The following is a 25,707-nucleotide window of genomic DNA, read 5'->3' as shown; positions in this document are numbered from 1 at the left end:
AAACTCCCTGTGATGTATTAAATATGCCAAACACAGTAACAACAAATCTCATAATGGAGATGTTACTAGACCTGCACGAGTAAATCGATGAACAATGGGAGGACGGTGCTATAGACAGTGGAGTTAGGACCTGATTTACCATTTCTTTTACTTTAGTTTTTAAGGTAACACTTATCTATAAGTATGAATGTTAATGTATTTTCAGGGATGCCACAATATACTCACCATCAAAGTGGCAGCATCCTTCTACCACAGCTCATGGTTCCTCAATTTTTAATATTACTCCAATTCTTCAAAGTGACTGCTTGCTAGCTTGTGAGCAAAAATTTGCCCAAATGTACTACTTCATTAAGCAAGAATTGTTATTTTGACACTTTTCAAATTATTTAATATTTTAAAAGTTACTCGAATTCTATTTTATGCATTAAAATGAAATATCCTGACTTTCCCTTGATAAGGTTCAATATGCCTTACCAAAGTTTCCTAAACATCTTTGATTTACTGCCCCCCTTTTCAGAAAGACAAAACAAAACAAAAACAAATTTATTTTATCCCTGGAAATCTACCTTCTTTAAGGGGTCAAAGAGAAACTGCCCATCTCTCCAAATTGTACCAAGGCTACTACAACCCACAAACTCATTCTCACCCGCTGTCACAGCACACTGCTGAGGTGGGGTTGCACTCTTGGGAAACGCTGTGTTCAGGGATTTAGTTTGGAATACTTTAGTCTTAACATGTTTTTTTTTTCCTCCAACCTAACCCATCACCCTCTCCCTTGAAGACTTTTTACCATAGATTACAAATGTCCATTTCATACTGAAAAAAATGAAATTTGAGGTCTTAGCCTAGTAAAGAAACATTTCCCAGTTTGGAAAACGTTCTCTTTTACAATAGGGTGGCTTTCCTGCTTTGGGAAAATCTATGTAAATTCACTTTATTTTAAAAGAACAGCATAGTATGAATCTCAAAAACATTGTACTGAGAAAAAAAAAAGCCAGATGTAAGAATATGTACGTGAAACTCTAGAAGAGTCAAAACTAAGGTTCAGTGACAAAAAGCAGATCAAAGGAGACCTGGGGCCAGAGCAGGAGAATAGACTGTAAAGGGACTTTCCAGAATGGAAATGTTCTATATGATGTCAACAGTGGTTCCAAAGACACATACATTTGTCAAAACGAATCAAATTTGTCACTTAAATCCAATTTTTGCCTCAATAACATTGATTTAAAAACAAAACTTATATGCTATCTGGAGCTAGGATTAAATTGTTAAGAATTCTTAAGGGTGTAGAGCTGGGAATGTAGCTCAGGGATAAAGTGTGAGGCTCTGGGTTAAAAAAATAAATAAACAAAATTGTAGCCAGAGAGGGATTAAAGTACTTGTCTATTTTGTTTTATTTTGCCTTCCCCTCCCCCCAAAACCCAGCAGTGCTCAGGGATTACTCCTGGCAGGGGACCACATGTGGTTCTGGGGATCAAATCCAGTTTGCCCATGTGCAAGGCAAATGTTCTACCTGTTGGACTATCCCCCAGATCTCAGTCCCCTGCATACAGGCAACAGAGCCTTGTTCAAATACTGGCACCACATACGGTGCCCCCTCCCTGCATCCCCCTCCTCCACCCCAGTCACATCACAGAACACAGAATCAGGAGTAAACCCTGAGCATAGCTGGGTGTACCTACCCCCCAATAAAAAATAAATAAAAAAATTTTTTTTGTTTTTAAATCTATTTCCACATTGTTGGGAAGTGACTGGTGTGGCGTGGTGCAGCCAGTGACTTATGAGACAGCCCTCAGGACTCTTTTGGGTGGCTGTTCATATCTGCTCTCATGCTGTCCTTAATTTTAGGCTTCAAACAGGTACATAGACTGACTTACAGGACCCAGTGCCCTTTGCAGGGCCAAATTCAAGTTCTTGGAAATTATTCATTTTCAGAGTGAAAACTTGGGATATTGGCGGGAGATGGTGTCGGCGCAGCAGCGAGTGCCCGAGGGTCAGCAGCTCTCAGTGCTCAGAACAGCTGATGGGGCCAAAAATTTCTGCGTGAGTGAATGTGGGTACCCCTTGGATATTCTGGCTTAGGGAGAGCATCATTTAAGGGAAACCCGCTGGTCTCCTGCAGCGGAAAGCGGACCTGGAGTGGGCCACGTGAGGATGGCGGCAGCATGAGGATGGTGGTAGTGCGACAGCCAGCTGGTGGGGTCTTGTGGTGCTCGGCATTACAGGCGGTGGCAGAGTTTTAAGGGGTCTGAATAGGGCTTTTCAGTCCCGACTCGGCACCACTGCAGAGCACGGGTATTGAGATCCCGGAGTTGAGAAGGCATTCTAGGTCCCCCCATGATTTGCAGCAGAAGGCCCCTCTGACATTTCCTCCCGGGTACCAGCCCCTGCAGCCCACGGCATATTATGGAGGAAAAAATCCTTGAGCATCAACTGTCTGGAGATGGGGGCATGTGCCCCCTGCTCAGGTTCTGCTGGTCTGGTGGCTGCAGCGGACCCAGAGCACCCAAGCCACGACCTGCAGCAGCCCTGGACCAGGTCCTGGTCACGGTCACTCTTGGGGCCATAGCTGCTATTGCTACTGGTGCACAGGGAGCACAGCGCTGTCCGCAGGTCAACCTGGACACTTTGGGTGAGTGCTTCAGCAGCCTGACGGTGCCCTTAGGCTTCCTGATATCTCAAGTGGTGCCCCAAAACTTCCTGATACCCACAAACCACCTCTAGCTCAGTCTTGCTCAGAGACCATAAATAAATCTCAAAAGAGATCAGAAGCCACAATTAATCCCGGACCTGTGCAAGGCTGTACAAACAGGATACATTGCATATTTGCCAGTGTCTCTGCCCAAGCAGAGCCCCATCTAGCCGCTTGCTCCCACAATCCAAAATTGATGCCATGCTCTGGTCCACACTTCTCTGTCTCAGGATGGATCTCATCAAGATATTTATCTGCTGAAAATTCAGGTATGTAGATTTTGTGACTAAAATCTCCAGGTTCTCTCAGGGTCGAGATGGGCTACCTCCCCTTCCCCCCAACCTCTGGAAGTCCTGGCAGTCACATCCACAATCCAAAGCCAACACCCAGTTGCAAACCACAAAAGGAGAGAGAGAGAGGTGTGTGTGGGAGGGGAGGAGGAGAAGGAGGAGGAGGGGAGAGAGAGAGAGAGAGAGAGAGAGAGAAGAAAGGTGCCTGCCACAGAGGCAGATGGGAGGAGGGGATGGGGGGAGGGAAACTGAGGACATTCGTGGTGGGAAATGTACACTGGTGGAGGGATGGGTGTTGGAACATTGTATGACTAAGACTCAATCATGAATAGGTTTGTGATGGTCTATCTCACAGTGGTTCAATTAAAAATAAATTTAAAAATTACACACAAAAGGAGTGAAAGCCTCACCTCCTTTCTCTACCTTTTAATCCATAATAACCACCATTCTATTTCCTGTTCTATGAGTTCAACTTTTTTGTTGAACTCATAGAACTCCTTCATAGTATTTTCAGCAGGAGTAAGAAGGAGGAATATTTATGAACAGCTGAGGACACTGAAGAGAAGACTTGAGCTTAGTGCTGGCCTGTCTCTGGGGTAGAAGAAACTTTAGGCCCATTCCAGAGTTCTTAGGTTCAGTTCAGATGATAATTAATGCAGTTGCTCTGTAGTGGTTTCTCAGTCCTGTTGAAAAATGTCTAGATTTCATGTATAAGGGAAATCATGTCTTCCTCTCTGGCTAAACATAATGACTTCCAAGTTTACCCATGTTTTGATAACTGGCAGAATTTCCTTCTTACCACTTATTAATTCTGATTATTTCCTTCTTCTTACCTTATCCTCAAAATAAAATCTTTCTTTACTGATATTTATCCTTTATCATTTCTATCCAACCCCTCACTGGTAGAATTTCTACCAAATGTGCCAGGAGCTCCTGGAATTAATTCCAAGCATAAAGTTCTGAAACAAAGCTAAGTTGATGTGGGCTTCCTAACTATTCTTGGGGAAAAAAATTAGGAGTCAATTAAAAGGGAAAATGTATTTATTCTGGGCCAAAGAATTATAATTCTAGGCAGACAGATTTAGGAAGAGATCCTGGAATGTGCTCTCAGGAGGGAAAACGTTAGGTTTTGATTGTTGTTGTTGTAGTTTTGTGTTCTTAATGAGCAGTAATGAAAGATTACGTAGAAGTTTAAAGAGTTGACTACTGTTAATAGGTTTAAGTTATACTTAGCTAATACATAATTGATTAGTGATTTTGCATCCAGAAAGGCTGCAAAGGGAATAAACTGATTCTTTCTGAAATTATTATTTATGTGATAGTTTCTTAAAACAATCACTTTAGGCCCATTCCAGAGTTCTTAGGTTCAGTTCAGATGATAATTAATGCAGTTGCTCTGTAGTGGTTTCTCAGTCCTGTTGAAAAATGTCTTCACACATGTCAACTTTTTATGACTAATTCACCCCATTTAATGACAGATTAAATTACTTTTCAGAGGTTTTATAGAGGTTAAACAAAATAAGAAGAAAATAACAATGGAAATGTTCTGGTCAAGCCAAATGTCAAAACTTGGGAAAGAAATTCTTTGTGCCCATGCTCCCCTCTTCGGTTGGCAGGTGTGTGTGTGTGTGTGTGTGTGTGTGTGTGTGTGTGTGTGTGTGTGTGTGTGGTGGGGGGGGCAGTGTCAACCTTGTGTGGGATTTTGATTCAACTGATTTTCTCCAAGACTCTTCTCTCTCTACAATCTCCATCCAGCTCCTGGAACACTCTTGGCCCCCTGCTCCCTGATCTCGTTCAGTGTTTTATACCTGTGTGCTGCCCAGGCATGGCTTGCAGGGTGGTCAGACTCTCCTGATTCTCACCAAAGATCAAATCTGCTTAACACGCCACAGGGTCCACTGTGAGATCATGTAATGACGTAATTTAAGTTAATTTTGAACGGCTTGTACTGCTTTTATACTACTGTAGATCTTGGGGTTATGTTTGAGCGAATAACTTTAGTGTCTTATACCAAGAAATTAGTCCACTGGGATTTCAGAACTACCGAAAGAAGTATTTTCAGCAGGAGTAAGAAGGAGGAATATTTATGAACAGCTGAGGACACTGAAGAGAAGACTTGAGCTTAGTGCTGGCCTGTCTCTGGGGTAGAAGAAACTTCATCTCAGAGATCGTGTAACCTGAGGCTTGGAGTCAGTTGGCTGAGTGAGTATATGGAGAACTTCTGGGCCAGAAATATAACTTCCAGGGCCTTAAAAATTCTAAATTTGGTCCTAGGACACACCTTGTTCAGTTGACTTTGTTCCTTCCTGTCATTTTAAATTTGAACATGAATGCAATTAAGTGGGGTCAGCCTCTCTGGTGCACAGGAGACTCCACCCTCCCTACTGTCTAACCACCTCCTTTTGGGCTGGTTAGTCACATGCTAATTTTAGAGAGGAGAAGTTGATTTGGGGAACTCAGTGAATGGCCAACTCTTGTGCCTGTATCTAGCTGGAATCTGCCTTTGCCTTTCAGATCCTTGATCAATTTTTTTCATGCCTGTCCAGGTGTGCTTTTATTAGAAAATTTCCATGACTGGTGAGTTTTTGCTCTATGACATGAAAAGAATTAGAGGAAAAACTTAATACGTGAGTGGGAGAAACCAGGATTGACAGGGGAAAGTAGCCAAGACAGGCTTCTCAAAATGCCTTTTCTGCAGTGGGTTCATTTAAAAATAATTTTTTTAAAGCCAAAACTTCAATCCAATTTTATATATGTGCTGAGAAAGTGAGCACCATTTAAAGCATTTTTATTGTCATTGAGGTCACATGACTATGGAATGTTTACATTTATGGTTTTGATGAAGAAAGTTATTATACATTAACCGCCACTAAAGTGCCTAAGACACTCCCCCTCTATTCTTATATCACTCGAGTTCACCATTCCTGCCTCTCCCTCTTCCACTATTGCTCATTAATATTGACTTTTATAGTTCAAGGCCAAGGGTTTGTCATTGTCGCAAGCTATCTATTCCCTTGCTTCTTCTCACTGTATACCACTGATGGGTGAGTATTTAAGTAATTTTCTTATAACTATGAAGGTTCAGTGCTACTGTCCACCAAGGAACGATCGAACAAGAAGCACTGTGACTGTGTTAAGAAAGAACTTTATTGAAAACATGCCACCAGCACGTGGGAAGATAGAAAAATTAGGTCCTCCAAACAGCATCTTGTCTGCATGGTCTCAGAAAGTTGTAGTAGAGTAAGAACAGGTAAGAATGGGTGGGATGCAGACTTGTTGGTGGCAGAATGTACAATAAAACCCCCAAGGCACACTCAGTCTTATCTACAAGCCTAAGCAAGTAAAATTAGACTTTGAGGGATATTTGGGAATATTTATCTTTTTCTTATCTTTGGGGCAATAACAGTTGTCTTTGTCCGATATTGACCTTTGGCCTAGTTTCACTTCTTTCTCTGAGTTACTTCACTTTATGTGATGTCCCTAATTCTATCCAACTTGCAATAAATTGCAAGATTTCATCTTTTGTCCTAGCTATGTAAAATTCCAATGGACACCACAACTATCCATTGATCTATTGTTGGACATTTGGGTTGTTTGCATATTGTGGCTATTGTACTTAGTCCTGCTATGAACTGATCTTTTCAAAGGTGTGCACTGATCTTTTCAAATTAATGTTTTATGTTTTGGGAACTGATGCCAAGAAGTAGAATTGGTGGATCATGTGGAAGCTCTACTACTATTTTGAAAAGTCTCCATACTGCCTTACCATCAAGGGTTCTTTGATCAGCTCATTCTCACCAGCACTGGTTGCTTCCTATCTTTTTAATATAGGTCATTCTTACTGATGTGAGATATTTTGATTTGCATTTCCTGTTAACATGTGGCAATGAACACTTTTTCATATGCCTACTGGCTGACCTGTAAAAAATAAAAACCCTGGTCAGGGTTTTTTTTTTTTAAAGTAACAATGATGGTCCTCATTCCCCTGACCCTGAAAGAGCCCCCAATATGCCATCGGGCTACACTAGCACGGGACAGGAACAAATGGAGACGTTACTGGTGCCCACTCGAGCAAATGGATGATCAACGGGATGACAGTGATACAGTGATACTGGCTGACCTATGTACACTTTGGGGACATAACTTTTCATCTACTCTTGCCAATTTTTTGTTGTTATTGAGCTTTGTGTTTGATTTTATATTCTCAGATATTAGTCTTTTATCTGATGAATGATTTGTAAGTATTTTCTCCCAGTCCAATTTCTTTGGTCATGCAAAAAAGTTAAGTTTGCTGTAGTCTCATTTGTTTATTTGTGGTTTTATTATCCTCGCCAATGGAATCAAAGAATCACTGAAGACACCTTTGAGGTCCATGTCCTGGAGAATTTTGCCTATGTTGTTCATATATTTCATGGGTTTTTGGCTAATTTTGAGATCTTAATCCACTTGTAATCCTCTTTTGTTTATGGTTTGAGATAGGGATTCAGTATTTCTTTTACTTTGTATATGATCATATAGTTTTCCCAACACCACTGTTGAAAAGATGTTCTTTTTAGCAGTGGACTTCCTATTTCAGGCCCAGGGCCAGGCTGAGACATGGGTCTCCATTTGGTGCCCTGTTTTTACTAGGCAAACTGGGAAAAGTAACCTAGGATTTAAAAATCTTAGTTCAGATTATTACCCACGGGAAGGGAGAGACAGGCATGATTTGGAAAGTTTTTTGTTCATCTTCCAGCCCTATGGTCCTGCCTAGTTAATGCAACCCAAAAGTCATGCTCCATGCTAATAGTCTTTGGCACAAACTCAGTGAATCATATGGGGTAATAAAATATTTTATATTTAGTGTAATAAAATATTTTAGCCCTAACATCACAGTGAAACAGTAATAACACTAGCATTTTTCACTCTTTTTAAGTTCCAGTACTTAGAGTCTAAGAGTAGTAGTTTCCCAAGTGCTATATGGGTAGCTTTAAACAACATAAATTTATTCTTTTGCAGTTGAGGAGACTGGAAGTCAGAAATCTGTCAGGGTTATTTTTGTTTACTGACTATGGGAGACCGTCCTTTCCTTCTTTTAGCTTATAGTGGGTTACTAACAATCCTTATTGATCTTTGGCTTGTTCCTACCTATTCCAGCCTGGTTCTATTCATTGGGCATTCTTCTTAGTGGAAGCATGGCCATCTGTATGTCTACTTTGCTTTTGAGTATAGTGGTCATTAGATTAGGGCCCACTCTAGTCCAGTATGACCCCATTTTAATGGATTGTATCTGCTAAGTCCATATTTTCAAATAAGACCACATTCGCTGAATATAAATTTGAGAGGCACGTTTGTGAAACAGCACGTGCCATAAAGAGGAGCCCATTAAGCCTGGGAATTTGCATCCTTCCAATTCCTTTGCTGGGAAGAGACATTGTAGAAAGCCAACTACTTTCTACATCACTTGTAGGGCTCAAAATCTCATAAATGCAAAATAAAAATGTACTGCCCCTGATTAAAATATTGTTAAGAACTTCAAGGTGACAAGAGCAGAGCATTAACCTAAGCGAGGGGAATTTCTGAGTATCAGGTTCCTGTAAATGTAGATCCCAGGAAGCTGGCACTACTCTTGCCTCCGATCACGATGCCTCAGAGAAGACCTGGTACTGTGTCCACTGCTCCCTGTGGATATACACCTTGTCTGGCCTCCTCACTTCCTCATTACACCTCCTCACTTCCTTACTAATTATTCATTTACTTACACAGCCCTTTCACACACATCCCTATATTAGTTCTACTTCTGGGAACTAAATGTAAAGCAGGAAGAGTCAGCTCACCTCTAAGGAAATGACTGAAGAAAAGAGCATTGCTGAGGCAACCTGGTCTAAATATGGGGAAGGTTGAGTTTCTATTCCTTTTCTTATAAAAAGAAAAACTGTCGATTTCCAAAGCAAACCCAAGATGCACTGGGAACTTCTGGGAAGATAGAGGAGATGTGCTTTACCCACTTCTCCCATCAAATGCAACAGAAAACCATTGACATTATATTCAACAAACAGACCCTGAAAAAAAAAAGAGAGAAGGGAACTAGTTAGAAGGATAAGTAGTGAGTACAGACTTAAAGCAGAAGAAACCGAAACTTAAAATTGCTTTTGGTGCTGATGCTGATGGAGAGAAAGAAAGTAAAGCCCTTTTCCTTCTAGAAAGAAATGACAGGGAGTGTGTGAGACAGAAGAGTTTTAGACAATAGCCTCACTATTCAAGCAAAACTACCGAAAAATTGTGTGGCACCACTCTTTTATGCAATGACTGTGGAGGAATTCTTTCTTTCTTTCTTTCTTTTCTTTTAATTTATTAATTCTTTTCTTTTAATTTATCAGATCCTCTAAGCACTAAAGGGCTGGAGCGATAGCACAGCGGGTAGGGCGTTTGCCTTACACGCGGCCAACATGGCCGACCCGAGTTCGATTCCTCCACCCCTCTCGGAGAGCCCGGCAAGCTACCAAGAGTATTCGATATGCCAGACACAGTAACAACAAAGTCTCCAATGGAGACGTTACTGGGCCCGCTCGAGCAAATCGACGATCAACGGGAGGGCCTTTACCTTTACCTTTTATCACTGTGAGATACAGTTACAGATGTACAAACTTTCACGATTATGTTTCAGTCATACAATGATAGAGTACCCATTCCTCCACCAGTGCCCATTCTGTAAAGGAATAATTTTTTAAAAAATTTTATTTATTTATTTATTTAATTAATTTAGTTTTTGCTTTTTGGGTCACACCCGGCAATGTACAGGGGTTACTCCTGGCTCATGCACTCAGGAATTACTCCTGGCGGTGCTCGGGGGACCATATGGGATGCTGGAATCGAACCCGGGTCGGCTGCGTGCAACCCTACCCGCTGTGCTATCGCTCCAGCCCCTGTGAAGGAATTCTTAAAGTGTCCCACTCTCCCTGCCCAGGTGGCACAGAAGTCTTGTGGAGAGTAGGCAGAACAATCTAAGTATAAAAGATTCCTCAGCAGAAACCAAGCAGGCAAAAGAAAATTCGTGGCATTTTTTTTTCATTTACTCGAAGTAAAAAAGCTATTAACTCATAATCCTATATCCAGCAAAAATAGCCTTTAAAAATTAAGAAATAAAGTCTTAAAATATTTGGGTGCAGAGAGGTAAGGTGTGCTCAGGGATTACCATGAGATATTCAATTACAAAGTTGTTCATGATTGAGTTTCAGTCATACAATATTCCAACACCCATCCCTTCACCAGTGTTCATTTCCCACCTCCAATATCCCCATTTTCTCTTGCACTTGCTCTTCCACCTCTGCAGCCTGCCTCTACGGCAGACTCGTTTTTTCTCTCTCTCTCTCTCCCCCCCCCCCCACTCACTCTACCTCCTTTCAGCACTCAGAATGATCATTTCCAATTATCATTATCATAGTGATCCCTTCTCTGTCCTAACTGCACCCCACTCCCTTTTTAGCAAGCTTTCTACCATGGCCCTCAAGACAATTTTTAGATGAATAAACTCTTTGTTTCCAGCAAATCTAATTAAACATAATGAAAAAGGGAAGTTTTTGAAATAGAAAGGAAATGATAAAAGAGGAACCATGGGCAATCAGGAAGGAAAAAAAAAGCAAAAACTCAATATATTCTCCTTCACTTCACGATTTTTCTATTTATAGTTGATGACAGGAGCCAAAATTACCTATCTCATGTGGTTCTAATTGTATGTATAAGAAATATTTAAGAAAATTATACTACTAGTGGAAGAAGATAAGGGAAATAAAGGAAAGTAAATTTCTATATGTCACTCCAAAGAAATTTGTCAATCTCTAACATACTACCTAGAATAACCACTTGCAATTATAAAAAGTCATACAAAAATACTACAGAGAACTCAAAACATAATTCTAAAAAATATAAAAGTAACATAAAGGAAATTAAGGAAAAAAGAAAAATAAAAAATAGAAAAGAAAGAAAAATTGTTAAAAAAAAGGGAGGGGCAAGCTTAAGTCACAAAATATAGCTAACACTGGTCAAAATAGACTTTTGTTTTAACTAGGATTGTCTCAACAAAATATCCTGAGGGAGGATGCTTAACCAACAGAGACATATGTGGTGCTGGATAAAACCAGGTACCTTACCTGCCCTTCTCAATTAGTATTCCTTCCCCTCCCCCCAAAAAAAAGTGTGTCTCCCAGATATTCATGCACTCCATAAAACCTTATGGTGTGCGTAGAGTCTTATCTTCAGGTAATCAAGATTGAAATCAGGGGACCAAGAAAAAGATAGCTAAATTCAGCTGAAATTTTATTAGAGGGAAAGGAAGGGAGGAGCAGGGAGGCTAGGATATGGGGTCTCCTCATGTAGGAAACCCTGGAAAGCTGAAAGACTTCTTTTTTCTATTCCCTTAATTGGGGGGATAGATGAACCCTTTGCATTAGGTTTAAAATATGCAAGATGGTAAGATAAAGGGGTCTGGAAAGAGCATGATTTTTTAGAGTAAGATTATCTTTTGTGTATCCTGAGCCCACTCTAGGGAATTTTTCTCTGGGGCCATCTCTTTCTAATCTCATTTCACCTATATATCTCTTGTTTCTCTAGACCTACATAAATGAGAGGGTTTCAAGGCCTGATGAGAGTCCGTGTTATTCCTGAAGTTGACTGCTTTGCTACTAGGTGACCTGGCCCTCTGCGTTTCCCACAAGGTCAGGATGAAGAACATTGTCTGCACCTGTGTGGTAGTGGTCAGAGTCCCAGAGATCTTGATAGCCTCATCTTGGATCTGCTGTACTCCTGCCATGTTGCCAGTAGACTTTGGGTTTCCTGAGGGTTGGTTGGATTCATTGTTTTAATCAACTTCTAGACAAAGATCACCTTTCTGTACCTCATCTGGAGAAATCTCCCAATCCATTGTTATGGTCACTGGAAGTCAGGGTTTACATCAGCCTTACCTTTCAGTGCCAATGGTTTTCTTGTGCATTTTAGGGTGCTCTTTTGTGTCTCTAGACTCTGCAGAACTTCAGCTCTATTAAAGGGCTATTCAATCTCCTAGGAGCACACTCCCAAAAGGACACCAAAAGCTTTCATGACATTGAAAATCATCAGCTTTTTCTTTGAAGTAGCCTGCTTAAAATCAAATGGGTGTTGCAGGGTGCCACAGCAAGAGACAGAACTTCAGGACTTTCTCAGAAGCAGCTTGATTAAGCGTCTCAAAATAGTTTTGGAGGATTCAAATCCTGAGAACAAATTCCAAGAACATAAAGGTCTCACTTAAGCAACTTCATCAAGCCTGGTTACAGAATCAGGAAAAGGAATTATACTAGAAAATCACCCACAGGTTGGTTGGGCTTCGGATTCTGGGTAGACCCACAGTGTTTCACATTCCCATATTCCACGCTCCTGTGGATTTCTGCTACATAGACTGAAGTTGGGAGATGGTACAGGGGTTAGGATACATGAGGGTTCAATCCCCAGTACCATGTGACGTCCTGAGCATCAACAGGTATAGCTCTCATGGCTCCCCAACACCTTTATGGTGGTCCTGGACTTCCCCACCATTTCAGGACTTGAACAGTACCACATCCTCAGTACCAACACAGAGAAAGATGACTAAGTTCATCCCAGAATGAGGGTCCAAGGAAACATGGCCCTGTGGATTAAAGTGACTTCTGGTGCCTAACCCTGGAAAGAATACATTTGTGTGTTTGAAGCCACCAAGACTGTGGTACTTTGTGCGGCCCCAAGATATGAATCCAGGGAGTATCGGAATTCAGGGTTCCTTGGGGATGGTAGGGGAGAGGGTTCTCATAAAGGCAGTAAATTTACCTGCATGTGACCCCCATTGCTAATAAATCTCATCCTTGGGGCAGAATCTGGTTTGAGCATAAGTTACATACCATTTGGCTGTAGGGTTGTGAGGAAGGAAATATATAGCAACCACTCACTTCCAACTGGCAGTCTAGAGATACCCAAAATAGCACTACAATTGTTGGGCCTGGGCATTGGCTGAGCTCTGTTGAAAACAGAATGCTTCCCCACCCTCCCTTCCACTCAGTGAAAGCAGCTCCATCTCAGAAACACTTCAAATAAAGCCCTCTCCTTACATTTGAACTCCTCACCCCATTCTTTCCCTGGGGCCCAAATACAAGTGCAGGGAAGGGTGGGTACCAAAGTTACTAGCAAATTCTCTGCTCCTCCTACACTGTTCTGTGTTCCCCTTCTTCAGATAAATGTCTTCCCAGGGAGAAAGTGGCCTCTCTAATGCAGACAGAAATGTAGCTCTACTCAGAGGTTTTGTGGGACCCTCATCTTGTCCACCTCCCAGGAGTTGGAAGGGTTTTTCTCTTGAGTCAGCTCCTGCCTTTTTAAAAATCAACACACAGTCTTGTTTATCTGAGAAATCAAACTATGTTAGGGTGCCCTTTGAGCTGCCAGATAGAAGTGTTTTGGGCCTTGACTTACTCTCCCTGGCAGGGAAGGGATGGTTAGGGACTAGAGATCAGTAGAGGGAGGGATATCCATGGCTCAGAGCCATAGCTCTCAGCCATAGATCCCCTTCTCTCCTAAATCTCCATTTCTTTTCTGCTTGGCTCCAAATTTCTCCACAGCCAAGGTTGTCCTTCCCTCTGGATGCCACCGAGACTCATACTTCTACTCTTGCCTAGAAAGAAATGTGTCCTAAAACCTATTCTTACTCCTATTATCTATCTCTCTTCTCTATATATCTCTACAGATATGGAGATTTGCATATAGTCTTTAAGTACAGTAGAGCATTTATGAGTCAATAATCTTTCAATAGTTTCTCCCAACCTAAATGTAAAATCAAATATTGACCTGCGTCAATTTATGCTCATGAAATCTAATCTTCCAGTGTTAGAAAAGTAGCTGTCAGCCCTCTTCTCCATTCCCAGGAGAATACACAGTACCTATGTCTTACATAAAACCTTTATAGAATGCCAGTCCCGTTTCCAAATCAGTTTCATTGAGTGGAAAATGATTACTCAAAAATTAGTTCTTCAGAATGTTACTCAACTACCTAGCTTGCACTGCTATTTCTGGCCAGTGTACTGACTTCTATTTTTTGATTGACATATAATTCACACATCATACAGCATGTTTATTTAAAGTATCCAATTCAGTGGTTTTTAGAATCCACAGAATTTCACCACAATCACCACTAAAAAGAAGCCTCTGTCCCAATTAGCAGTCACATCTTATTCTACCCTCCAACAACTACTCATTTCATTTCTGTCCTTCTGCATTTGCCTGTGCCTTTCTTTTTTTGTAGCTCTTTTTACAAATCTAAACTCCAAGTTCTATTCTACCAAATTAGTGCTTTTTTGGGCGTGGGGTGGGGGTGGATTCGGGGCTGACATGGTGAAGGTCTACCATCCGAGACATCCTGTTTTGACTTTGAAAAGCCAACCGTGAAGAGAGAGGAACAGGGGACCACAAACACCCAGGAGGGATGGGAGCTGGGGTTGAGAAGTGGCTGCTGGCACTTTGAAGGGCATCAGGCTTCAAATTTGTCAATGTAAGCTACACATTCTAGGTTAGCAACAATGCTCTGATAACCATGGAGAATGTTTGCCAGGAACTTTTGCTTCTAATTCCTGGAGAATTGCTGAAGGTAGTTGCTAGCTTTCAATGTAAATAGAAATGAACTTAAATGTCCATTGAGTGACTAGAAATTTGATTCTCTTGGGCACAATCACTTGAATCACAATTGTCGTCACAGTAACTATTTGTTGGGTCAGATGTGTCCCAACTGACATTATGTTCTCCTTCAGGGTGGAGCTATTATTATAGCTGCAGCTCAAGTCCTACAAAATGGAAAGAGTCTTAAAGACACCTTTGGAGGATATAATTTAGCCTCAAAAATAGGTACATTCATTTTGTAAAAACATTGCTTCTAAATTAATCTATGGTAATAGGTACTTTAATGTTGAAACTGTAACATGCATTTAAAAATGTTTTTGCTTTATTATATTTCATTATTTATTTAGTGTTATTATTATTAATTTTTAGTTGTGGTCACTCACACAGCGATGCTCAGAGCTTACTCCTGGCTCTGTGCTCAGAGATTACTCCTGGTGGAGGTTAGGGGTCCTAGAACCATATGTGGTTCCAGGAAATGAACCCAGCCATATGCAAAGTAAGCACCCAACTCACTGTAATACCTCTCCTGCCAATATGTATGTTGTTTTAAATTAAAGCTTCAAATTATTTTCAGCTTTTCTTTGGTAGTATGTAAATGGTAAATTTTTTACCCTGGCTTTTAAAATATTCAGTTCATTTCATTTTATATATATACTTCCATATCATGTCTTCATTATTATTTCAAACATATAGAAATTTATACATTTATGCTTGTAAATATTTGCCACAAATCCATTATATATTAAAACAATAACTCTGTGTGTGTGTGTGTGTGTGTGTGTGTGTGTATGTGTGGTTCTGAGGATTGAACTCCAGGCCTCACATATTCAAGTCAAGTGCTCTATCACTGAATTATATCCCCATTCTACAGCAATACCATTTTAAAAAATAAGTATATTTTCTAAAATAAATATTTTAGAGTAGTGACACTGTTTTGCAATTTGAAAATTTTGGTAATATCTGTATCAGTAGACAACAACCAGATTCTCACATCTATCTTTTACAGAAATGGATTAGAGTTAAGTTAGTTTATTTACAATGGTGGTGATATTATGGTCTTGGTGTACGCAGTTACCTCACATCACCACCACCAAATGTTGTATCTGTCTCTAAAAATGGCAGATATATTTATATATTTTACATATTATATCACTTGCTCATTTGTAGCACTGCAGCACTGTCCTCCCATTGTTCATAGATTTGCTCAAGCAGGCACCAGTAACGTCTCCATTGTGAGACTTATTACTGTTTTGGGCATATCGAATATGTCAGCGATAGCTTGCCAGGCCCTGTTGTGCAGGTGGGATACTCTCAGTAGCTTGCCGGACTCTCTGAGAGAGATGGAGGAATCAAACTCTGGTCAGCTATGTGCAAGGCAAATGCCCTACCCGCTGTGCTATCGCTCACCACTTCCTCATTTAAATGTAAAAATTCACTTCTATTTCCACTTTCCCTTCCCAGCAAGTCCCTATCCTCAACAATCACTGAACTACTTCTTGTCTCTGTATTTTTCTTATTCTGTACATTTCAGATCAATAGAAATATCTGTGATTGCTTTCTTTCGCTTAGTATGTTTTTAAAGTTCATTGATATCATAGTGTGTTTCAATAATTCACTTCATTTATTGCTGAACAATATCTCATTCCAGGTATATAACAAATTCTGTTTTATTTTTTTATTTTATTTTTTTGCAGAAGAGCACCTGGCATTTATTGAGTATCTGGGAGATGCCAAAACAAATTCTGTTTTAATTGTTCATCAGTTTATGGATACCTTAAGTTGGTTTCAATTGTCAGTACAAAGTTGACTATCAGTGTCAAAGCAGATATGTCTTGTTCGTAGTGTTCGGTAGGAAAGTAGCCAATCTTTTACTACCAAATTTGTTATTGGCTGTGGATTTTTCATAACTATCCTTTATCAAGCTGATAAAATTTTCTTTTATTATTAATTTATTGTGCTTCCAGTATAAAATGGTGTTATCTTTTATCAAATATTTTTCTGCATCTCTTAAGATAATTATATGAGTTTGTCTTTAATTCTAGTAATAAGTAAAATGACAGTGAACAAATGTGCCATTCCTGGTCAATCACATCTGGTGAGGGCATATAATTCTTTTGATACTTTGCTATATTTGGTTTACTAATATTTAAGTATTTTTATATCTATGTCCATTCCTTTTTTGATCTTACTGCTTTCCATATTCTGTCTCTAGCTTTGAATTTTGTCATTTTGAGTATAATGTGTCTTGGAGTTTTCCTAACTGGGTCTATATTTGCTGAAAGAATGACAGGAAGAATAACTGTGAGTACCATGTAGTTTGTTAACTAAACTTTCAGGCCTCTTAGATCTTGGTACCTGTAATCCTCAACTCTGGGAAGTTCTTATCAATGATTTCTTTAATGTTTCTTCATCACATTTGTCTTTCTGTTCTTCAGAAACTCCGATGATTCTTATTTTGTTCCTCTTGAACTTATCCCACAATTCCCTAGTAATACTGTTCATTTCTTTTCTGGCTGTTTTCCACTTTCTGCTGTTTCCTGGTGGTTTCCTGCTTTTCACCTTGGAGCTCTTTTATTCAACTTCTGTTATTCTGCTGTTTAGAGCTTTTATTGACTTTTTTAAAAAAAATTACCATGTTTTTCATTTCTGACTATAGCAGTTTTTCATTTCTATTCTCATACTTTCTTGTGCTTTGCTGACTACCTGTGTTATTGTTTCTTTGACTCATTGAATATCTTATCCTCATTATAGTGTCACTAAAGATACTTCCTGATGTTGTAGATACTTGTGCTGTTTATGTCTTTGGTGGTATTATTTTTGCTCCTTGAGCTTGGTGGGCTCCTATATGTTTCCCCCATTTGTTTTCTAGTGTTCTTGCCATACTGAGGTGAGTATTCATATTTACCCCTGGAAGATGCTGAGGGATTCAGCTGGAGTTTGGTCTCTGTCACTTATGCCCATTCTCACAGAATGATAGGAAGAATAACTGTGAGCAGCATGTAATTTGTTAACTAGATCTGTTGCACAGCCATGACAGTGGCAGTGTGCACTGGAAGCTGTGGTGTGGGTCTTAATATGGCTCTAGTCAGGTGTGGAGGCTGCTGGGACCCACCTGGTAAGGAGGGGCTCTGTCTCCCATTGGATTGCTGCCTCTTTTTTGGAATAGGTACAGTGAAATCAGCCATTTGGGAAGATGGGAGCAGAAGCAGAAGTTCAGGATGGAGTTTGGGGTGTGCCCTCAGTATGGCTTAGGTACGGTGTGGAGGCTGCTTGGGACCCACCTGACAGGAAAGGACTATTCCTTCCATTGGAGTTCTGCCTCCCATTTAGAACAGACCCAATGTCATCAGCAAGAGCCTGGGATGTGGAGCAGCAAACAGAAGGTCAGCCCTTTGTATATTCTTGACTTTCATCTTCTCTTTCTTCATTACCAATCTAGCTAAAGGTTTTCCCACTTTGTCATTCTTTTCAAACAACCAACTGATTCCTGACACCTACCTCAATGTCCACTCACTTACCTGCTCTGCTCCACCAAGTTTCAACTAAATCTCCCAGGAGATGTATGCCAAGCAGCTAAACCTTATGTAATTGTTCCCCCCACCAACAACTGCTGCTGAAAACCTGGGAGCACCCATGGGAGGCAGATGGGCCAAATAGCCACCAAACGAAGGCTCTGGCAGCAGCACCCATCACCACCATTACAGTCAGTTACACTGTCTCATGAATATTGTCTGCAGAGACACCGATCTTTGAATAATTTTAGGTACCAAGAACTGGGCTGAGAACTCTGGTATTTTTTAAGAACCTGAGTGGGTAGCCTTCCCCACATACTTTCTGAAGCTCCAGCATCCAAAACCCACCACCCACGTCTGCTGCCCTGTTGACTCTTTGGCTGAGAACTAGAAATGTCTGGACACTGCCTGAAGCAACAAAAAGATTAATAAAGTTTTACACAAAGAATTACCAACTTTGCAATCAGATATAACAATGTCCACATACACTTCTTTTCTATATCTATTGAGTTTAGGAGCCAGTTCAATAGCACCACAGTCCTTTGAGCATCACATGGGAACCATGATGACAAGGAAGGGAAGAGGGGGGAGGGGAGGACAAAATGGAATGCCCACCAGAAAAAATCAACTGTGTCACAGAAAAACAATACATTTAACCTCTCTTACATCACACAGAAAAATCAATTCCGGATGGGCTAGAAGAAGTAAAACAATGAAGCTTTGAGAAAGTAGCAGAATACCTTTATGATATTAGGCAAAGATTAACTGGAACAGATTCCCCTTCAATAAAATGTAGTAGTTAAGACCAAGTCTTTCATGGCAAGGCCTCACTCACTGAAGAGTGTAGAGGTAATAACACACCAGTCTGAGGCTGTTCATAAATATGACCCAGGGAAGAACTCATACCCCAAGTATGTAAAAAAAAAGTCCTACAAGTTAATGATAGAGTGTTGATATATAGTTCTTAGGTATAGTTAGAACTTAGATATAGTTCTAAGCATTTTAAGTTACATTGTTTCCCCCCTCCCAAGGAACTTAGATTTATTGAATTACATCCACCGCAGTGCTCAATGCAGGTGACCAAGGTTTGATCCCTAGTACTGGTTGTGCTCGGGGATCATTCTTGGCAGGCTCTGGGGGCCATATGGGGCACAGGGGGTTGAACCAGGTCAGTCGCGTGCCGGGGCAGCACCCTGCCTGCCTTCAGCAGCTTAAGGTTTCAGTCGGATGACTTGCATGCTGGTAAATCGGCTTGGGGGGGGGGGGGGATAGTGTTGTTTTATTTTTTTAATTTGCTATTAGTAACTCGTGGGCTGGAGCGATAGCACAGTGGTAGGGCGTTTGCCTTGCACGCAGCCAACATGGCCGACTCGAGTTCGATTCCTCCGCCCCTCTCGGAGAGCCCGGCAAGCTACCGAGAGTATCTTGCCCGCACGGCAGAGCCTGGCAAGCTCCCCGTGACGTATTCGATATGCCAGACACAGTAACAACGAAGTCTCCAATGGAGACGTTACTGGGCCCGCTCGAGCAAATCGATGAACAACGGGAGGGCCTTTACCTTTACCTTTTATTAGTAACTTGTGCTTGCTCTCACTCTTTTCCTCTTTCCGTCAGTTTGGTTGAATATTGTCAAGTTTATGGTCACCTTTTCAGAGAAGCAGCTTATGTTTATGTTAGCCTTTTCAGAAGAAGCCACTTCTGTTTTTTATTTTCCTCTGTTGTTCATTTGTATTGTCATTCTGTATTTCCTTCTACTCTCTTTGGACTTAAGTTGCTGTTCTAGCTTCTCCAGATGAATACTGTGTAGTCTTATTTACCTCCTAAATATATTAGAGATGATACATTTTCCTGCGGCCAACATGGCCGACCCAAGTTCAATTCCTCCGCCCTCTCGGAAAGCTCAGCAAGCTACCGAGAGTATCTTGCCTGCACAGCGAAGCCTGGCAAGCTACCTGTGGCGATTCGATATGCCAAAAACAGTAACAATTGTCACAATGGAGACATTAGTGGACCCACTCAAGCAAATCGATGAACAATGGGACAGTGACAGTGACAGTGACAGTTATCTATTGATATTAATATTGTAACTGTTATCTAATCAATGTTTATGAGAAACAGTCTTGTTCCTGACGCTCCATTTTCTCTCAATGGAATGGCCATCTCCAAATGCAACAGTTATGTGTACCTAGGTCGAGAAGTCAACATGACAAATGACCTGGCACCTGAGTTGCGCAGGAGGAAGAGAGTGGCTTGGAACGCCTTCAAGAACGTTGAAGAAATAGCTAAGAGGACGAAGAAACTCTGGCTCCAGGCACATCTCTTTGATTCTACTGTTCTCCCTCAGAGTATTAACATACGCCTCAGAGACCTGGGCCCTAAGCAAAAGGATGAGAACGCTATTTGGGTCTCCCAGAGAGGAATTGAAAGAGCTATGCTTGGAGTATCACGTTTCACTCAAATGAGAGAAAGAATCCAGAGTTCCGACCTCCGTCAATGATCTAGAACCAGGGACGCTGTCTTGTTTACCAAGGCGTCAAAAATCAGATGGGCTGGACACGTAATGAGATTTAGAGACGACCACTGGACTAAAGCCGTTACCGACTGGATTCCACAGGATGTCAAAAGACCACATGGCTGCCCACCTACCAGACGGTTAGACTTCATCAAGATCATGAACGATTGTTTGAGGACGCCACTAGGCTACACTAGCACGCGACAGGGACAAATGGAGATGTTACTGGTGCCCGCTCAAGCAAATCGACGATTAACGGGAAGTTAAGTGATCAAGTGATCAAGTTATCTAATCAATTTTAATCCTAGAATTGTAATCAATGTTTGCAGCTTTTATCAACATTAAATAAAAAAAAATTTTCCCCAGAGGAACCAAGTGATTCCTGTCTAATAGCTGCACCAATTGTGCCAACTTTTTGGCACACACAGAGGGTAGCATTTGAGACCAGTCTCTGAGGTTTGTTTTAATCTCAGGAAGACTCTTAATTATTTCTTTCTGGTCTCTTATGAACTAGTTGGCCTATGTTTAGCGTGTTAGCACATAGTTTAAAGAAACTGCAAGTCTTTTCTTAGTTGCTGACCTCTAAAACTTTGCTTTAAACTTAAACTCTCTCATATATAAAGTTGGATTCTTTGGGGAGCTTGTTAGAGCATTCCATTTATGGGGACTACAAATTCAGAGGAAAATCTCAGTCACTTTGTCTGGGCCCTGTGTGAGGTTGCAGCCACGTGTCATCTTGGCTTAGCTTTCCACCCTCCAAGTAAGCATGGATCAAAGTGATAAGGAGGCTAGTATTCTCTCTGCCTCTCCAGTGTTAGGTCTCCATTTTGTGAATAGGGCCTGAGTACCACAAGGCAGTCTCCAATCTGTTGTGTACTTTAGCTAGGAATTGAGCCTCTTCAAGTGGAGAACTGGAGAGTACTAGAAACACTGGTAGCATGTTCTTCCTACTAAGATGCTGCATCTCTTGAATGGGAGTTGAGGGGAGGGGAATTTCTATCTTACTAGCCATGCTCGTAATTGTGAGGGGAGTTTCTATAAATCATAGCTAGAGCAGGGAGGTCATGATTGACGTGTTTTGATAGATTTCTTGAATATATTCATCTTTACTTGATGATGTATGCCCACAGGACAATTTCCAGAGACTTCATATAATTGTTTTTATGATAGTTTTTACCTATTAGGCTGCTTTGCCTGGAAGTGGCTCTACAGAGCTCTTAAGGCTGCTATTCTGGAAATAGAATTCCCTTTCATCTTCTGGCTTCAATCTGATTGATATAAGAAGAAAAGCTGTCATCCCACAGATATGTAACTGGCAAAGTAAGCAGGATTCTAGCCTCTTTAGATAACTGGATATCCTTTGATACACTATCCAAGCTCTGTAAGTGATATTCCTTATGGGTTAATTATGATACAAAATCTAAAACCATAGCAATAAACTTTCTGTTCTTGGTTATAGTAAATCCATAGTCTGTCTTTGAATGGTCTCTTTGCTATGCATGATTCTGTAGTGTTTTGTCATTGGGAAAATACTGGTTCATTGGGAAAATACTGGTTCACTAAGTTATCTGGATCTTGACACAGTTTAGAATGTAATATTTTTAAAACAATCACAGATGCTATGTTATAATTATTCTCATCAGAAGAATCTTTAGATGTAAAAAAATCTGTTACAGTCATGATGGTAGAAACTAATTTTCCAAATTCTGATTTTACTTGAAAGCAAAAACTTTACCATGAATAAAAAAAACTGTAACATTTTTTTCTTATAGTGGCAAGTTCATTTTATTCATTTCAAAAAATTTTCCAAGCCTAAATAATCATAATTGGTCTATCAATTGTTCTTTAAAATTGATGTATATATAATATAATATATTATTTTATTAAATATATGATATATCATAATAATATGTGATTTTATTATACATTATTATAATTTTATTATTTAAATGGAGTTATAAATTTAAATATAACTCAATGGTTTCAAACAAAGCAATCTATTAAAATCAATATACAATTTCATTAAGGTTTTTCATATTTAAGATTGTCCTTTTGTATATATTGGAGAGAAATATTATTTCTCAGCATAGTGCAGAGCTCTGTACTGATCTGCCAGCAGTTTTACCTATCATTACTTTAAAAACATGAATAAAAAACTCAACACATTGGAAAAAGAACTTTCAGCATTGTTGTAAAAATATTTAAATCCTTCAAAAGGGATAGTACAGGGGTTAAGGCACTTGCCTGCGTGCAGCCAATCTTGGTTCCATCTCCAACACCACACGTTCCCCCCTGAGCACTGCCGGGAGTGAGCTCTGGGCATAGAGGCAGGAGTAAGTCCTTAACACTATTAGGTGTCCCCTCACAACCGATCCACGCCTCCTTCACAACAAGAACAACAACAGCAAAAGAATTCCAGGAACCACTAGGAATCATAAGGATCCCACATTGAGAATTATTTCTTTGTGGGTTTTATAAGTAAATATTTAAATGGCTTTGAAAGAATTTACTGTTTTTTCTCCTAAAGTTGTTCATCTGTTTCACTGCTCCACCTTAATAATCCATTCAACCCTGAAATACAAATTTAATTGGGACATTCAGTCTTAAAGGTTTATTCTGATGCTGTGAAGTCTGATTTTACTATGTCTTTAGACAACTGTGATGACTATACATGGCTTCAAGTGATTTTATTTTCAGTGTTTTGCCTCAGGTGTAAGAGCTGTAATCTTAACTGACCACAGAAACTCTTTGGATGAAGAAAGAAAATAGAGACATAGGCTTGATTGCTTAAATAGAGAAACTTTAGGAATTCATTTGCCTTGTCTGAGACACTGGTGATGAAAGCAAATACATGTAAATTGGGGGGTGGTTGAAATTAAAAGAGAGTGTTCATTTATATTTCTATTTCCTTGGGTTCGTTTGTATTTCTATTTCCCAAATTGCAGCAGATGTAAGATTCAGGAAATGTAAACTACAAACTCTTTCTCACTTTGTAAAAAATCATACTTTTGGTCTTCTGATCAGTGCTTAGAACAAGTGAGCAGATAGTCTATACCGTGTAACGGTGATGATAATATCACCAAGAATGTTAATGATGAGATTAACAAGGAGTTTAACATTGCTAAGTGTGAAAGAATGCCATGTAAGTCACATCTATTTTGAAGAGTTAAGTTTTTAATGCAGCATAATTCTGAAATATCACAGAATTAAACTCATTAAATTCTTATCAAAATTGAGAATATTTCCTTAGCTATGAAAGCGAGAAATATAATTTAACCATAAAAGATATCAAGTACATACTTGAGGTCAAGCATGTACTTAATATCTGTTTTATTAGTTTCTTAGGTTATTCCTCTTCCTCTTTTACTGGGGGAAAACAGGTGTAGAGGAGGGCTTGCTGGCTCTAGGTTCTTGTGATTTTGCTCAAGAAAGAATTCAAGGCCAGACAGTGTAGATAATAGAAAATAGGTTTAAAAATATAGTATAAAATATAGTATACACTATATTAAAAATATAGTATACACTACAGATGTGGGTGCAAGGTACCCTCAAGGGAGAAGCGACCTCTGAGTTTTAGGACAAAGGTGCTTAAGGGGTACACTAACAAAGGGGGAGCTCTATCTAGCCAGTAACCACAGATAGACCCCTGAACTACCTGTCAAGTTATTTAAGACAGGCGATGGCACAGTGGGTAAGGCGTTTGCCTTGCAATTGTCCGGCCCAGTCGGGCCAGGTTCGATTCCTCTGCCCCTCTAGGAGAACCCAGCAAGCTACTGAGAGCATTTCGCCCGCATGGCAAAGTCTGGCAAGCTACTCATGAAGTATTTGATATGCCAAATACAGTAACAACAAGTCTCACAATGGAGACGTTACTGGGGCTGCTCGAGCAAATCGATGAACAATGGGAGGACAGTTTTAATTACACCAAGGTCTGAAGGATTAGGCGGTCTAGTTGTTTTTTATGTTTATCCTCTCTTATCTTTTCCCCTCTTGTTTCCCCTATTTAACCTGCTTATATCTTTATTAAATCATTATTTGAGTTCTCTTTGATTTTGTCTGTTGGGTCCATTAGCCCTGCTCTCATGTGCTGGCAAGGACCACATAATTGATGTCTGAAGGTCTTAGTGAAAATAATATGTGTGCTGAGATGAGGGGATGAGTGTTCTCATCTTTATACAAAGAGCTGTCAGTGGGCCTTAAAATCATAAACACTGCTCTTGGATAGTATTTACTGATAAAATCTATCACAAAGCAGTGAAATGCTATTTAAGAGTTTTTAAACTATTGGTTTTACAAAGAGTGAGTAATGTAATTCAGTTTTGAGGAAATGAATTTAAAAATAGATTTATTGGTGACTAGGGAAACAATTCAAAACGTTGGCATTACTGCCTTACAATTCAAGAACCCAAATTCTAACTCTAGCATCACATCACCCCATGGTGGTCTCTGAGGTGGTACCACAAAAAATATTGTAAACCAAAAGTAGAGAGAATATTATGGGGAATAATGTCTGCCATGGAGGCAGGGGGAGGGTGGGAAAGGGGGGTATACCGGGGATATTGGTGGTGGAGAATGTGCACTGGTGGAGGGATGGGTGTTGATCACTGTGTGATTATAACCCAAACATGAAAGCTTGTAACTATCTCACGGTGATTCAATAAAATTAAAAAAAATTTTTAAAAATTCAGTGCTTTATTTATTTTTCTGTGCAAAATTTTATTTTTTTTTTTAATTTTTATTAGTGAGACACCATGAGGTAAAGTTGTAGGCTTACAAATTTTTGTGCTTGGGTTTCAATTATACAATGATCAAATACCCATCCCTCTACCAGTGCCCATTTCCCACCACCACGGATCCCAGTATCCCTCCCCTCCCTCCCCCCCCCCCCCCATCCCACCCTGCCTCTGTGGCAGGGCATTCCCTTTTGTTCTCTCTCTCCTATTGGGTGTTGTGGTTTGCAAAAGAGGCAATGGGTGGCAATCATGTTTGGTCTATAGTCTACTTTCAGTAGAGGTAAGCGTATCTTATCCACTGAATTAAGTCAGAAACTTTCCT

The sequence above is a fragment of the Sorex fumeus genome, unplaced genomic scaffold (assembly GCF_029834395.1).
Source record: "Sorex fumeus unplaced genomic scaffold, SorFum_2.1 ptg000006l, whole genome shotgun sequence".
Classification (NCBI taxonomy): domain Eukaryota; kingdom Metazoa; phylum Chordata; class Mammalia; order Eulipotyphla; family Soricidae; genus Sorex; species Sorex fumeus.
The sequence above is the reverse complement of the archived record's forward strand: the minus strand, read 5'-3'. Positions refer to the sequence as shown.